This window comes from Lepidochelys kempii, chromosome 9 (genome assembly GCF_965140265.1).
Source record: "Lepidochelys kempii isolate rLepKem1 chromosome 9, rLepKem1.hap2, whole genome shotgun sequence".
NCBI classification, from domain to species: Eukaryota; Metazoa; Chordata; order Testudines; family Cheloniidae; genus Lepidochelys; species Lepidochelys kempii.
Genome location: NC_133264.1, coordinates 79,721,035 through 79,734,157, shown reverse-complemented (window position 1 = coordinate 79,734,157; position 13,123 = coordinate 79,721,035). Strand labels below are relative to the sequence as shown.

At 45.8% G+C, this 13,123-nt stretch overlaps 1 long non-coding RNA gene across 1 annotated transcript; it reads left to right on the top strand.

The window, feature by feature from the left end:
• Positions 1 to 652: 652 nt before the first annotated feature.
• LOC140917695 (uncharacterized) lies at positions 653 to 3,740 on the top strand. The gene is made up of 2 exons (XR_012160951.1): positions 653 to 751; positions 1,688 to 3,740. It is a non-coding gene; the product is annotated as an uncharacterized lncRNA (long non-coding RNA).
• The last annotated feature ends 9,383 nt before the right edge of the window (positions 3,741 to 13,123 follow it).

Below are 13,123 nucleotides of genomic sequence, written 5' to 3'. Positions count from 1 at the left end.
GATCTTGTGAGATATCCTCTCTCTTAGGCTGAACTATTGCTCTCTGCCAGTCTATGTCTCTTTCATCTATTTCCCTTCCCAAGTGCATTCCCCATAGCTCCGCTCACGTTCTGCACCCTGAGTCCACATCGCCAGCTTTGTCACAGTGTAGCCACGGGCAGCATCCTGGTTAACTAAGTGGGCTTACAGGCAACCCAAGCTAATCTGGCCATTTAAACAGTTAAAGTAAATGTCCCCTTCTAAAAGCAAGAGGCTGTCGGGCGAGCCCCTGGAGTTCCTTTATGAGCCAGCAGTGAACAGCCTCCCACAAGGTGTCATTAGCTCAAATACAAGAAATGTGGCCTGGTTACCAGTTCTGCTGATGCCTTGAGGCCTATTCTAATCTGCAAGGAATTCAATCTGAAAGTGCATCTGGACAGTTTGCACGGACCCTGTCCAGCTTTGCTTTAGCAGCAGTTTGTGAGCTTTGCACCCTGTGAGAGGGACAAAGCCAGGAGCTGCTGCTGCTGCATTTCACAACTCTGACATGTTGTCACTCACATCCAGACATTTCCTGTTATCTAACCTCAGCCTTATCTTCCCCATTTTCAGCTTCCTCTTGAAGGAGGAGAGGCCCCTTCAAAAACGAGCCGCCTTCCTGGGCTGAGCCCCACTGCTCTGCTTCTGCTTTGCTCCCTGGGTGCCCCCAGCAGGCCCCGCATGCCTGACCCAGCACCACTCCACTTCTTGCCCCGTGAGAGTGCAGCTGCAGGTATGGTTTGTACCCGCTGGCACGTCTGCTTGGCTTTACTCTCTTGTACACGGCTGGAATGGGTGGCAGAGGGGAGAAGGGATGGAGTTTCAAATGGGACACTTGTCTCATGCCTCCAAAGGGCCTGCTACCTCTCCTTTGAGTTGGGTACAGCTAGGGAGAACAGGCAGCAACAAGCCACTTCTAGCCAGTGTCCTGTCTAAAGTTTTTGGGGGGTTTCTTTCGGGAGACTTTGGGGTGAGGTCCCAGGGCACACCCCCAATTTCTGCCAGACCTCTGCTGGACACTCCACCCCCACCTTCCTTGGTGTCTGTCCCCTACGTTTACAATTTGGGCTAGATCATTTCTTACCCCAGCTTCCAGAATCCCTTTCCCCAAGATACAGAATCATATCCAATATTCAAGCCTCCCTGGGGCAGATATTTTTAATGAGGGGGTTTGCCGGGTCTCTCCTGCATGGAGAAAAACCATGCAGCTGGACAGTATATTTTAAGTATATGGATAGAGGGGTCACCTTCTTCATTTGTCTTTTCTCCCCATACATCCCACCAGGGAAGAAAATGTAGCTGATTTTTCCTGGGAGCTCTGCACCTGGAACCATAATTAATTTATTATGATTATTATGATGATTATTTATTATTAATGACTATGTGTACAGTTCCTAATGCATGCCTGGTGCTTTACAGAGAAATAAAAAAACCATGTTGTTGGCCTTGGGGAGATTTCAATCCAAATGAGAGATAGAAAAGCCAGGGCTATAACTAGCCATGAGCAGGGGGAGGTGATCCGGGAGGAAGGAGGTTTCCGCCAGTGAAAGATCATGCAATAAGCTAGTGTGCATGCCCCACTGGCTGGCTCCTTTTCTCAAATTCTGTGTATGTGAATTTTAGATATTAGCGTTTTCCCTCCCTTGTTTCTTTTCTCCCTTCTTAAAAGTTAGTGAAGCAAACAGTTTGAGAGAGCAAAGTCCAGCTGGAGCACAGAAGAGGTGGGGTGGAGGCCGGCGCTAGAAGGTGAGTTGCAAGGCGGGATTTGCAGGAGGATTCAGAGATATGCAATGCTAGCAATAATTAGTATTGTATCGAGCACTTCTGCATTGCTTTGCCTAGAAGCATAAATTATCACGTGTAAATTGCTACTCTTCTGATTTTCAGGCTCTTAAGCCATTTCCACAGCTCTAATCGATCCCCTGATGTGTCAGACTGTGAGATTATTCATGTATTGATCAGCTATCAAAAAGTTCTCCTTTGCTTATAGCTTTATCCTTTCTGGGTCTCTGAATTGTGTTGCAAATAAGAATGCTGGGGATACCATGTGCTTTTATGTCAACCACAGTGAGATGGGGCCCAGCAGTAAACTCGGGATTCAACTTTTGAATATCCCAAAGTTCAGGGGTGTACCTGGATTATTGGTTCAAGCCCCCATCCCTGAAGCTGAGTTTAACTGTCTGCATTGTAAATTGGCTCCCAGTCCAATTATCCAGATAAATACTCTACAGGATTTTTTATTTTTATAACTCTGTGGAGTGAGAGGAGAAAGCTTTAATACCGTGTGCTTCACACGGAATAGCACACTGCTCCATGAATAGTCCCACTGAAGTCAATGAGACCACCTGTGGAGTAAGTGCTCCTCAAGATGAGAACAGATATCAGAATTTGGGCCTTTTATTTTATTTAAAACAGCAACGTGAACAGTGCATTGTATTCATCTATTACACGGCACCACAGACGTGCACAGGGCTGTACAAAGACAAATGAACACAACCCTGCTGCAAAGAGCCTTAACATCTAAGTTAAGGTGCAAACAACAGGAGAAGATGTCAATGCAGGGAGGGAGAGGTGGAAAGGAAGGGCATGCGCTTGTATAGTTGATGGGGAGACTAATGCATGTACCTTAGGGGGTAAAATTATTGTTTATGGGACTCTGGTTTATAAGCCTCTGTGGAGAAGTGGGGTTTGAGAAGAAGGTGGAGGAAGGGGTCCAGGTGGGTTTGCAGGGGGAGGGAAGCATGTGAAAGAAGGGCCAGAGGCAGGTGTGGGGCAAGGACAGAGAAGGGATATTCAGATGAGTAGCTTGGGCTGAGTGAGGATGAGTGGCATTTCTGGCAGAGAATAAAGACAACGACCTAGGGCCTATGTCTCTACTCTATACAGCTGGCATAAGTAAGGACAAAATCACACTGATGGGGGACAGGGGGTCATTGGGATGACAAGACATGGGGAGAAGGTGCCTGGGGAAACATTTCACTGTTTTATACGTTTCCCTGTACGGACATTTGGGTTAAGCCCGGTCTCAAAATCAAGAGAGCAGCCTGAGCCCAGCTCCCTGGGAGGTCAGAGGGCACATGTGAGGCTGCTCGCCAGCCCAGGCAATAAGCTGAGCCAGTGCCCTGGACCCAGCACCCCTGAACTTTGGGGTGTCGCCAATCTGGTTCTGGAGCTGGATGTCCCAGCTTGAGCCCATCTCTAACTGGAACACGTAGACCTCCGTTGTGCCTGGCCCCGTACAGAGGGAATTGGTGCGAGAAGCCTCTCTCCACACACACCTCTGTGCCGAGGCTGGGCACAGTCTTTGTGCCTGACCCAAAGTCCCCTGAAGTCAATGGGAATATTTCCAACGAGCTGGATGGGCTGGATGCTGTTTCTCTGAACGCAAGAACCGCTTTGGTTTAGTGCTGTTGGCAGGGCTGGATTCCTCAGAGAGGGTGGGGGTGAGAGAAGACCCTAACCTGACCCCGCTTCCTCTGTACCAGCCAACAGAGCTGCAGAGTGTACCCTGCACCTGCTTCCAGGAGGCTGCCCCGGCTGCCCCCCTGAAGCCAGTACTCTGCCAGCGACTCTCTGCTGCAGCCCCACTCTGTCCCCTATAGTGTATCGTGGGTTAAAGCCACAATGCAGCCCTTAGCAAGTAAACAGGAGAGTTCCCATTAATTCTAGCACTGGGGGAGACAATTTCATCTGCAGCGGGGCCCCATGTGCAGCCAGGAACCTCACTGCTGTGAAAAGGCCAAGAGCAAGCGCACAACGAAAGCTGCCATGTGGCTTTTGGCAAAAGCCCTGTGCTGCTGTTGCTCAGCTCTTATAAGGAATCAAATGTTTTATTTAGTGCTGAACGAACTCTCTTCTAGTTGGATTCAGCATCCTTGGAAGGCAGTTCGTAACATGATCAGCCCTCATTAACAGGGAGCAGAGCATTTGCTGTCCTGCGTGATCTAAGAAGCAGCAATGACACTTGTTGGCCAGAGAGCAGGCGTTATTAATGTACCGGGCACGATACTTAGGTGGTTGCTCTGCCTGAAACTTATTAACTGTCTAATCCAAATCCACAGATGTGCTATAGCAAAAATGGACTTGGGTACAACCTGGCATGGTTGCTTCAGTGTAAACTCTTTTATCTCCAGCTCTGATCTTTTCTGGAGCACGCCTGGTACTTGTAATTGAATACTTTGAATCAAATCCTGTGCTCTTTATTCAGGTAAATCTCCCATTGGCATCAACCATAATGATGGGTGCAGATCTTCAATGGAATAGAATAGGATTCAATAGGAGGTTCAGTTAAGTAAGGGCTTCAGAATTTGGCCCAGTGATGTTAGGGTTTTCAGTTTCCAGCTAGAGCTTGGGGGGACTCTCAGGAAGCCTGACTCTGACCTCACTCCAGTTTTAAACCAGTGTAAGTCTGTTGAGTTCAATGGAGTTACTCCTAATTTACACCTGTGCAATTTGAGAGGAGACTCAAGTCTAGAGGTTACAGTTGGGAGGGTGTTCTACAAACCCAGCTCCACCCAGGTTCATGTGGATTCTCGCTCTCTTCATTTTGATTTGAGATGTGTGTTTGAGTGAGTATGGCAATCAGAGATGGGTCTGCACCCAAATCCAGGTTCTGAGTGCATTGAACCTGAGAAAGGTGTGTATCCAAATTGAGAGCTGAACTTCAGAGCTTGGGCTCGGTTCGACCGAAAATTCAAAGAAACACACAGCCAAAATACAGGCACTTGTCTAGGTTTGGGGTCAAATCCATCCTGCTTTGTTATTTTCCTTCCATCACCGATTGCACAGCAAATAGGAAGAGAGTCCTGTAAAACTCCCAAGAGAGATCACACATGGCTGATATGCTCACAGCAGGATTTCTAAAGCATTGGCCTTTTATGCTATTCACAAGGGGCTGCATGGAGAATGCATCTGTTTCTGTTTTTCTGCCTACAGTAATATTGATGGTTAAGTCTGCTTTTTAACACCAGGCTTTTCCTTGGAAATACCCGTTCCAACTGGAAACCAGAACCCCTGTCAATAGTGAGGTCCACCCAAACAACGTACCATCAATAGAGAGTGTGGAGTGAGTTCCTCTCCTATGTACCGAAAGAATGATCTTCACTTTGTGACCCCCCGCCCCTTTATCTGTTGCTGACAGCAGCATTATGAGCAGCTCTGTTTTTCCCCTCTGAAAGCCACAACGGCTTTAAGCTAGAATAGCAGAAGCGGTGGTGCTCATTTTTTTAAAAAGAGCCTTCTTGAACTTCAGTGTCAAATCCTCATCTGGGGTAAGTCAGTGTCACTGCACTGATGTCAATAGAGCTCTGCTGATTTACACTTTTGATGCAGCCTCCACATCAAACTTTACTGGAAAGAGAGTTCTTAGAGCAAACTTGAGGCGTTTGGACCAATTCCCAGTTAGTTTAATGATGAGCTCATTCTTCTTTCCCCACTTGTATAGAGAGAATGGTGCCAAGGACTGCACAATGTCTAATTAGTAGTCATAAATAATTTGCATGGAGAGCCCAATGACAGATCTGGGAAGAAGAGCCAAGCACCTGCTGCCCAGTCCCCTGCTATAACCACTAGGGCACATCAGCTTTGCAAGAGTTAATCTGTGGCCTTGGCTATACAGTACTATAACTCTTGCACGGCTGTGACTAAGACATTTTAAAATCAGTATAGTATGACGTGGCAAACCCCTCAGGTAGACCACCTCGATTCCTTTAAATTCCGCCTAAACCAATGGAGCTTAAGGTCGTAACTTACTGGATTGGTTTTAAACTGGTTCAGTTACACTGGTGCAAGTTTACTAGCGACAAAACCCTGTGCCAACAATGTCGTTCATGCAGCTATTTAGGGTGAAATAGTCCCTTATGCAGAGGACAAGCCCAAGGACAATGCATCATTAAAGTCCCATTTAAACCCTAACTTGAGTGTTTACGTGGAATCTGAGAGTTGCATAGATCTTATGCTTACTGTGCACGGGGATGGGAGTGGGGAGTAAGGGGGGGGAGGGGATCAACATTGACTAGAATTTTTGTATTTTACATGTAGAAAAAATATGTGAGTGTGAGTGTGTGTGTGTGTGTGTGTGTGTAATAACAGATGGGATACTAAGATATCATCATAGGACCACATCCCAGAAGTTAGAAATTAGAATTTAGACCTATTAGATCACCCACTCCATTTCACTGCCAGTGTAACGGTTTAATCCTGCTTTCATCTCCTTTAAAGGTTTTCAGTTGAGTTTCTCACTGTGGTATCAAAAATAGCCTGCTTGCTTTCTCAGAGCCTTGGTGCCGCTGGTCATGTGAAATGAAAAGAAGAGGACTCTGACAGCAGAAAAACTTTTTCACTTTTAAAAATAGGCTCTGCCAGGGCCTCAACCACAGAGCATGTGAACTGCACTGAGATGGTGTGACACGGGATCGGTTTTTTCCAGGAGTTGTGATAGATTTCCCCTGCATCATAATTTCAAGCAGCAACCCACATTCTGAGCTGCCATCTTCCTTTAAACATGCATCTGTTAGTAAAGCTGAGCAATGCCTTTCCTCCTACAGACTTGGTGCACTGGAATTTTTTAAAGCAAACTATTCTGTTTCTAAAAGGGTTAAGGCAAGGGACCTGCATCTGCATGCTTGTGTGCAGAGGAGCAGTGTGGGGGGGAACAAAGTGGGGGGACAAAGGGGACAGGGTTTCAGTGGGGAGTTACAGAAGATTATGGGGGGTGAGTTGTGCTGGCATATGTGGGTAGAAAGCTATGTTTGTTCATGGGGATTGGGGAGGGGGCAGGGAAGGGAACAAAGGGGTTAATTTTGACAATGGAAGAGAATGTTCCGAAGGTCATTCATGAAGAAATTCATTATTTCTTTCTGAGATCCCCTGGCTGTACAGCAATAGAGAATTAGAACCCTTACAACATTATTGCCAAACAGTGCAGTCCAATATAGGAAGGTGACAGGCTTGGGACCATTACTGGAGTGTGGTGAACTCCCATGTTGTTTTAGCTGTTTTGGTTTAGTGGGGGTTTTTTTGGGGCGGGGTGGGGGAAGTATTTTGTTTTTTGTTTTTTGACGACAGTGAACACATTTGACACTGGACTTTGAGCCAGTTTTAGGATCGGATCCTGCTAATAGTGGAGTCCATGGCAAACCTCCCATTGATTTCAAAAGGACCAGGATCATACCCTTCATCTCAGATAGGCCTGGAGGTCCCATTTTTCAAATTCAGATGGCCAGTTCCAAATCTGGGAGCTCCTTGATCGCAGCACTTAAACATCAAGGGTGAAATCCTGGTACCACTGATGTCAATGGGAATTTTGCCATTTCATCCCTAACACCTGTTTTAGACACACAGGCCCAGATGCACAAAGGAATTTAGGCTGCTAACTTCCATTATGGACCTGGGCCAGAGACCCCAACTGAGCAACATACTTAAGAATGTGAAGCATTGGCTACAATGGGATGATTTATATGCTTGAAGCTGGGCAAGTTCCTAAGTACCTTGCAGATTTGGGTCACAGATGACCGTGTGATCATTGGAATGCAAATGCAAATTACAGTAGGGGTTTTAATAAAGGAGCCTCCATTTGAAAATCCTGGCCTGCTTATCTAAATGTATAATCACAGAAATGAAAAATGAAAATGCTCTATTAGGTCATCTTGCCTGTGACCCCATCTGGTGCAGAAATGCTCCCTAGGATATATGCTCCAGGCCTTTGTCTAGACAAGTACTTTTTAAAAAGGCCCTTGTGTATGCAGAAAGACATCAGCCTTCCTGACCATGCATACAAACTCCATGTCTGTGTGTGTGGATAGTCCTTGTGTGAGCAATGCAGTAAATATTTCAAGCCCTGTGGGCTAGCAGGGCACTCAGATTAGCTTCTATCTCTGGGCATCGATCACAGCTCCTCATATCCAGCTTCAGTTCACAGATCAATATAGCTGATGTGAACTCAGCAGAAATCAATACTTGCTTATTTGGCTCTCCTCCCCACCAATTAAAGGGAGGGATTTTCCTACCCTGTCATTGACAGAAACTCAACCTTTCTTTTTCTTCCCATCTAGGACACCGCGTCACTGAAGGTTTCCCAGGTGGTACGCCCAAGTCCCGCAGTGCTGCGCTCCGTGTATTTGACAAGCTGAGTTTGACACTCAATGTGGCAGAGTGTCAGTTTGTCAAATACCCCAAGTGAGGCATTTGCTTAGCAACACACATCAGCACCAGAGAAGATTGATTATTGCATCTGACTGGGATGGGAGTCTTTTGTTTAATATTTTCTCTCCGCTGAAAATACGAAGTGCTATCTAATAACTGCATACTATGCTTTGCTTCTTGTGCTAGCAGATTTCCTTAGTGCCCCAAATTCAGAAGCATCTGTTTGAACATGCATTTGAATGGTGAGTTTCTACAGAAATAGGGCCAAATTTTTGCTGGCACACTTCCACTGAGTTACACAAGCCGAGAATTTTGCCCAGAATTGCTTATTTCTTCAGTCTGTAGCCAAAGTCAATGCTAGTAACTGAAGTAATGGTGGCAACTAGTAGGTGATAAGTTGAGTTGTTGCGTGACAATGGTTTAGTATATTCATCTAAGCTAAAGGTTAAGGCGGTTGTGATCCCACTTACAACAGCACTGCCAATAACAGAGAATTTCTTCATCAGATGTGTTGAAATATTTTTGTATAATCATAGAAGATGGAGAAGAAATAGACTTATAGGACCGTTATTTCATTTCCCCTCTTCTCCACCAGCCAATATAAGGTTATTCCCTGCAGTGAATTCTCCTGTGGTGTGATTAGTCCAATTTTAAATGACTCAAGCGAAGGAGCTTTCATCACTTTGCTTGGAAGTCCTAGTAAAATAAATCTCATGTTTAGGAGAAGCCTCCTTCTCTTTAGCCAGTTACTCCCAGTAAGATCTCCTAGCAGTGTTACCTATTATATTTGCTGTACCTCTGCTATTGTATTGAAGCTATACTAAGCCAGCTCAGATGAAGAAGACCTATTTATTGGCCTACATTTTCAAAAGTAACCTGTGATTTTGTGATTTAGCCCACGAAAGCTTATGCCCAAATAAATTTGTTAGTCTCTAAGGTGCCACAAATACTCCTCATATTTTTTGCTGATACAGTCTAACACGGCTACCACTCTGAAACTTGTGATTTTGGGTGAGACATCATAAAGAGGTCTGATTTTCAGAGGTTGAGGTGCTCCACATATTTAGAAAAATCAGGTCCCTTTATGGTGTCTCCAGTTGGACACTCAAAAACTGAGCCAGAACCCAAAATCCCTTTTGAAAATTCAGGCCATTGTTACTTTGCTAGTGTAAAGGGCTTGTCAGAAAACCCTTCTCACTGTTACTGGAGCAGTATCAGCAGCCAATTGTGCAATTAGGTTATATATATATATATATATATATATGGTACAGATTTCATCCTTAACTCTCCTTTTTTCTTTAGATTACAACCACTTATTGTAAAATGTTCTGGAGATGCTGGGCTTTGTATGAAGAATGCTATCTGTAAATAAATGGTATTGCCTTTCTAAGTGAATAGCATGCTTCTGATCATCCACATAATAGATCTGCAGTGTGCACCTATATGAGCAAACATGGCCGTAGTCATTCTGACTCAAACTGTCCCTCCTGTGTTCTCTTTCCAGTCCCTAAAGTTGATTCATAGTCTAGACAGTACTCTCATCTTAATAATTGTTTTTATCTGTGCATTCAGTTTTAAAAGAGTACAAGGTCCATTGTTCTGTCTGACTTTCCATCTCTGATAATCCATACTGTAACTGAGGCATATATTCTCTCTAAACCCTTTCTGTCTCTGGTCAGAAGCCATTGGGTCAGATCCTCAGCTCTTGTAAATGGGCCTGCTCCCGCCACGTCAATGGAGCTACACCTTTTGACACCAGCTAAAGACACGTCTCAGGGTCCATTTTAAGTCCCTCACATCCTCTTTTTCCAGTAGTTTACCTCAGTCTTTATTCTTACTACTTTGTCTCTCCCCTCCTCTTCTGAAATGTCTAGGAGCAGATCCTTCAGTTTCTTCCAGGCCCAGTGAGGAAGCAAGGTTAATCTCTCCATCTTCGACAAACTCTGAAGGAAGAGAATTAACCCCTCATTTTGGTGGAACAAATCCTGCTGTTTCTGGGGCATCTTTCCTTTCAATTCCCATCAAGATCTGCAGCTTCTCACCACCTCTGAAAATCAGGATCAGGAAAGACACAAAAAAGCCAGTGCACCCAAATTAGCAACCCCCCTCTGAAAATACTGGCTTAAATGTCTGCACATCACAACCCCACTTTGCCTCATAGTTCTCTGACAGACCCATGAATATAGTCTGCCCCGAATCCCACCCTTGCAGTGGGACTGATATCAAGTCAATGGTGTTGCCCAGATGCAACCAAAGGCAGAATTTGGTTCATGACACTTTAACTGCTGCTGCCAAGTATTGTGTGTCTTGTACACAGTGCAGTTTCACAGAGGAAGCTGCGGTTTTTCTCTCCACTTTGGCTCAGATTCTGGAGTTGACTGTATTAATTAGATCATCAGGTGAGTGATCAGTGCAAAGAAAGGAGAAGTTCCCCCATTATCTGTAGGGACACCCCTCCCCGCCCAGCCACTTCCTCTCTGCAAAGCCTTCTGACTTTCAAAGGAAAACGTCCTTTGTTCTGGCTGGCTTCTCCCTCCCAGAAATCACATGCCCACTGCATAGAGGGAAGCAGCAGTATAAGGCCAGAAAGGAAGCTGCTTGGTGCTTTTGGGGACCAAAGCATAGGCTAAGGGCACCCCTGGGACTGCTGGAACATGTGGCAGCCAGGGACAATCAGAGCACAGATCCACTCCAGCCATGCCTGCTCTGGGCCTGTCTCAGCCCCGCTTCAGCTTCTTCCTCCACTCTGCTCCCGCCCCATCCTTTGCACCATGGCTTCTGCAGAGGCAGCACAGAGCTGATGCTTTTTACTGGGGGGGGAATCAAAACTGTGGGCTGCATGGTTACCGGGGAAGCACAGGCAGGCCCCGAGAGCTATTAAACAATAAGAAGTTTATTTCTTTGCGAGTGGCACAGAACTACACCCTGGCACAGCAAGCAGAGATTGTCCCCCTTAGCTGTAATACTGTTTAAATGGAATCAGACCCTTCCAATTGCTTCAACCCTCATAAGGGATGTGCAAAGTGCCCTACTGGAACAGAACCATGAGCTGTTTAGTCCATTACTCTGTCTCTGATGGTGGCCAGAAACTTTAGAGGCAGTGTTAGCACCCAGAGTACTGTTCCAGGGAAAGTGGGAGAAAAGATATTTCTTCCTGTCCCTGCCTGTTGATCAATTAATGCCCTGACACATGAGGACTGACAGCCCCAGAAATGTTGCACTTGCTATCACCACCGCAGATGCTATTGTTAGCTATAAAAGCACCTAAGGCACTTGTTTCACATAAGAGTAGCACATAAGTAATGTCAAGCCACAGGCTAGTGTGGGAGGCAGGATGGAAGGGGGCAGAGTCTGAAGCACCTTCATGTGCTCAGGCAGATTGTTGGTGAGCAGCTCAGCGTGTAAAGCCGAGTAAAACAGAAGAGACACAGAGACAAAGCGATTGAGTCAAGAGCGTAATGCAGGAAGCAGCACATCTGGCTGTGACAGGGAGCTAAGAACAGGGCTTCACACACCTTTCCAGGAAGGAATGTTCCTCCCATTTGGTTTGTGCCAGAGATCTTTACACTCACTGGGGCAGACTAAAGGAGTAACTGCAGATAAGGGAGGCAGTCCATTTATATATTACACTACAAATGTTGCCAACTCTCATTACTTTTTTTGGACCCCATTTCTTAGAACCCCAGCTCCCGGAATCAAGTGATTCTGCTTTCATTACCAAAAGTAAGTTTTAGCCTCCCTGGTCATGGAGAAAAGCTTGCCCAACATGAAGTGAGTGCACTCTGAATGCTCAGAAACCAGAAGGCAGATAAAAAGAACCCAAAATCAACTATTTGTAATATAATATATATATATATATTTTAAGCCCATTTCATGTTTTTTTGATGCTTCAAGCTGGCAGTACTGCTTCGGCATGTGAGATGCTGGCAAAGTGGCTCAAACATCTCTAGTCTCAAGGATCCAGCAGGTTTATTTAAAACAATAAACCCACCAGGAAGGCCTAGAGCAAACAGGCCCCTAACGTCTCAGGGCACGATGGGCCAGTGGAAGGGTGTCCTTGCTTCTCCATAAGAAACAAGCAGAGTAGCTTGGCTTTAGGCTAATAACCTAAGGCCCTTCCTTCATAACTTACTAAACCTGTTCCTTTCTCATAGGCCTGTCATGAACAACCTCCCCTCCCCCTGATTACTTCCAGGACAAGGGTCAGTGTCTACTCTACCCCATGGTTTCAGGGCCTGACAGAACCTCAAAGCAGAGTGGAGAGAAATCTGTTTGAATTTTTGCTTCAGAGGATCTCATTTCCCATTCTGAGCTTCCTCTTTTTTTCCTATCACAGGCTAGCAAATGACTCTACTCCTTTCTCTGAAAACCTCTTCTTACTCAATCTGTCCTGCAAAACCTATCCCCTGCCTTGCCTCATCTTTTATGGCCTCACCCCACCAAGCCCAGCTGAAGTTGATTCAGCACAACCCTACTGCAGCATCTAACCCCTTCCCTGCCTGAGTAGATGAGGCAGAAAGGGGAGGCGGGGGTAACACAGACTGACTGATGATCCAGGTCTCTTTATTAACCCTTAGAAAATTGCCCATTTCCCAGGTACAGAGCCCATGAATGACAGATAAGCCAAGTTGTGCAGACCAGATCCACACTCCAATCAGAAGTAGAAGATCCCCAGTGAGCTCTGGGGTGTGCAGAACTGGGGTTCTGAGTTGGCCAGCTGTAGGGATGGGCCTGGGTCACAAAGGACCTGAATTGTCCATAAATTTGTGACAAAAGTTGGGGTGGGCAGGTTGGATTTGGTGTTCTAGTCCATCTGTACTGAGCGCTGACTGTTTCCACGGGCATTTCTGTGGTCAGGCTGGGGAATTAGTGGGGAAACGTTTCTGATAGTTGTGCAGTGGGGGAGAACAGCAGCCCAAGAGGGAAAGATATTGCTTTGGTACAGAGGAAGCTTTGCTGGGTA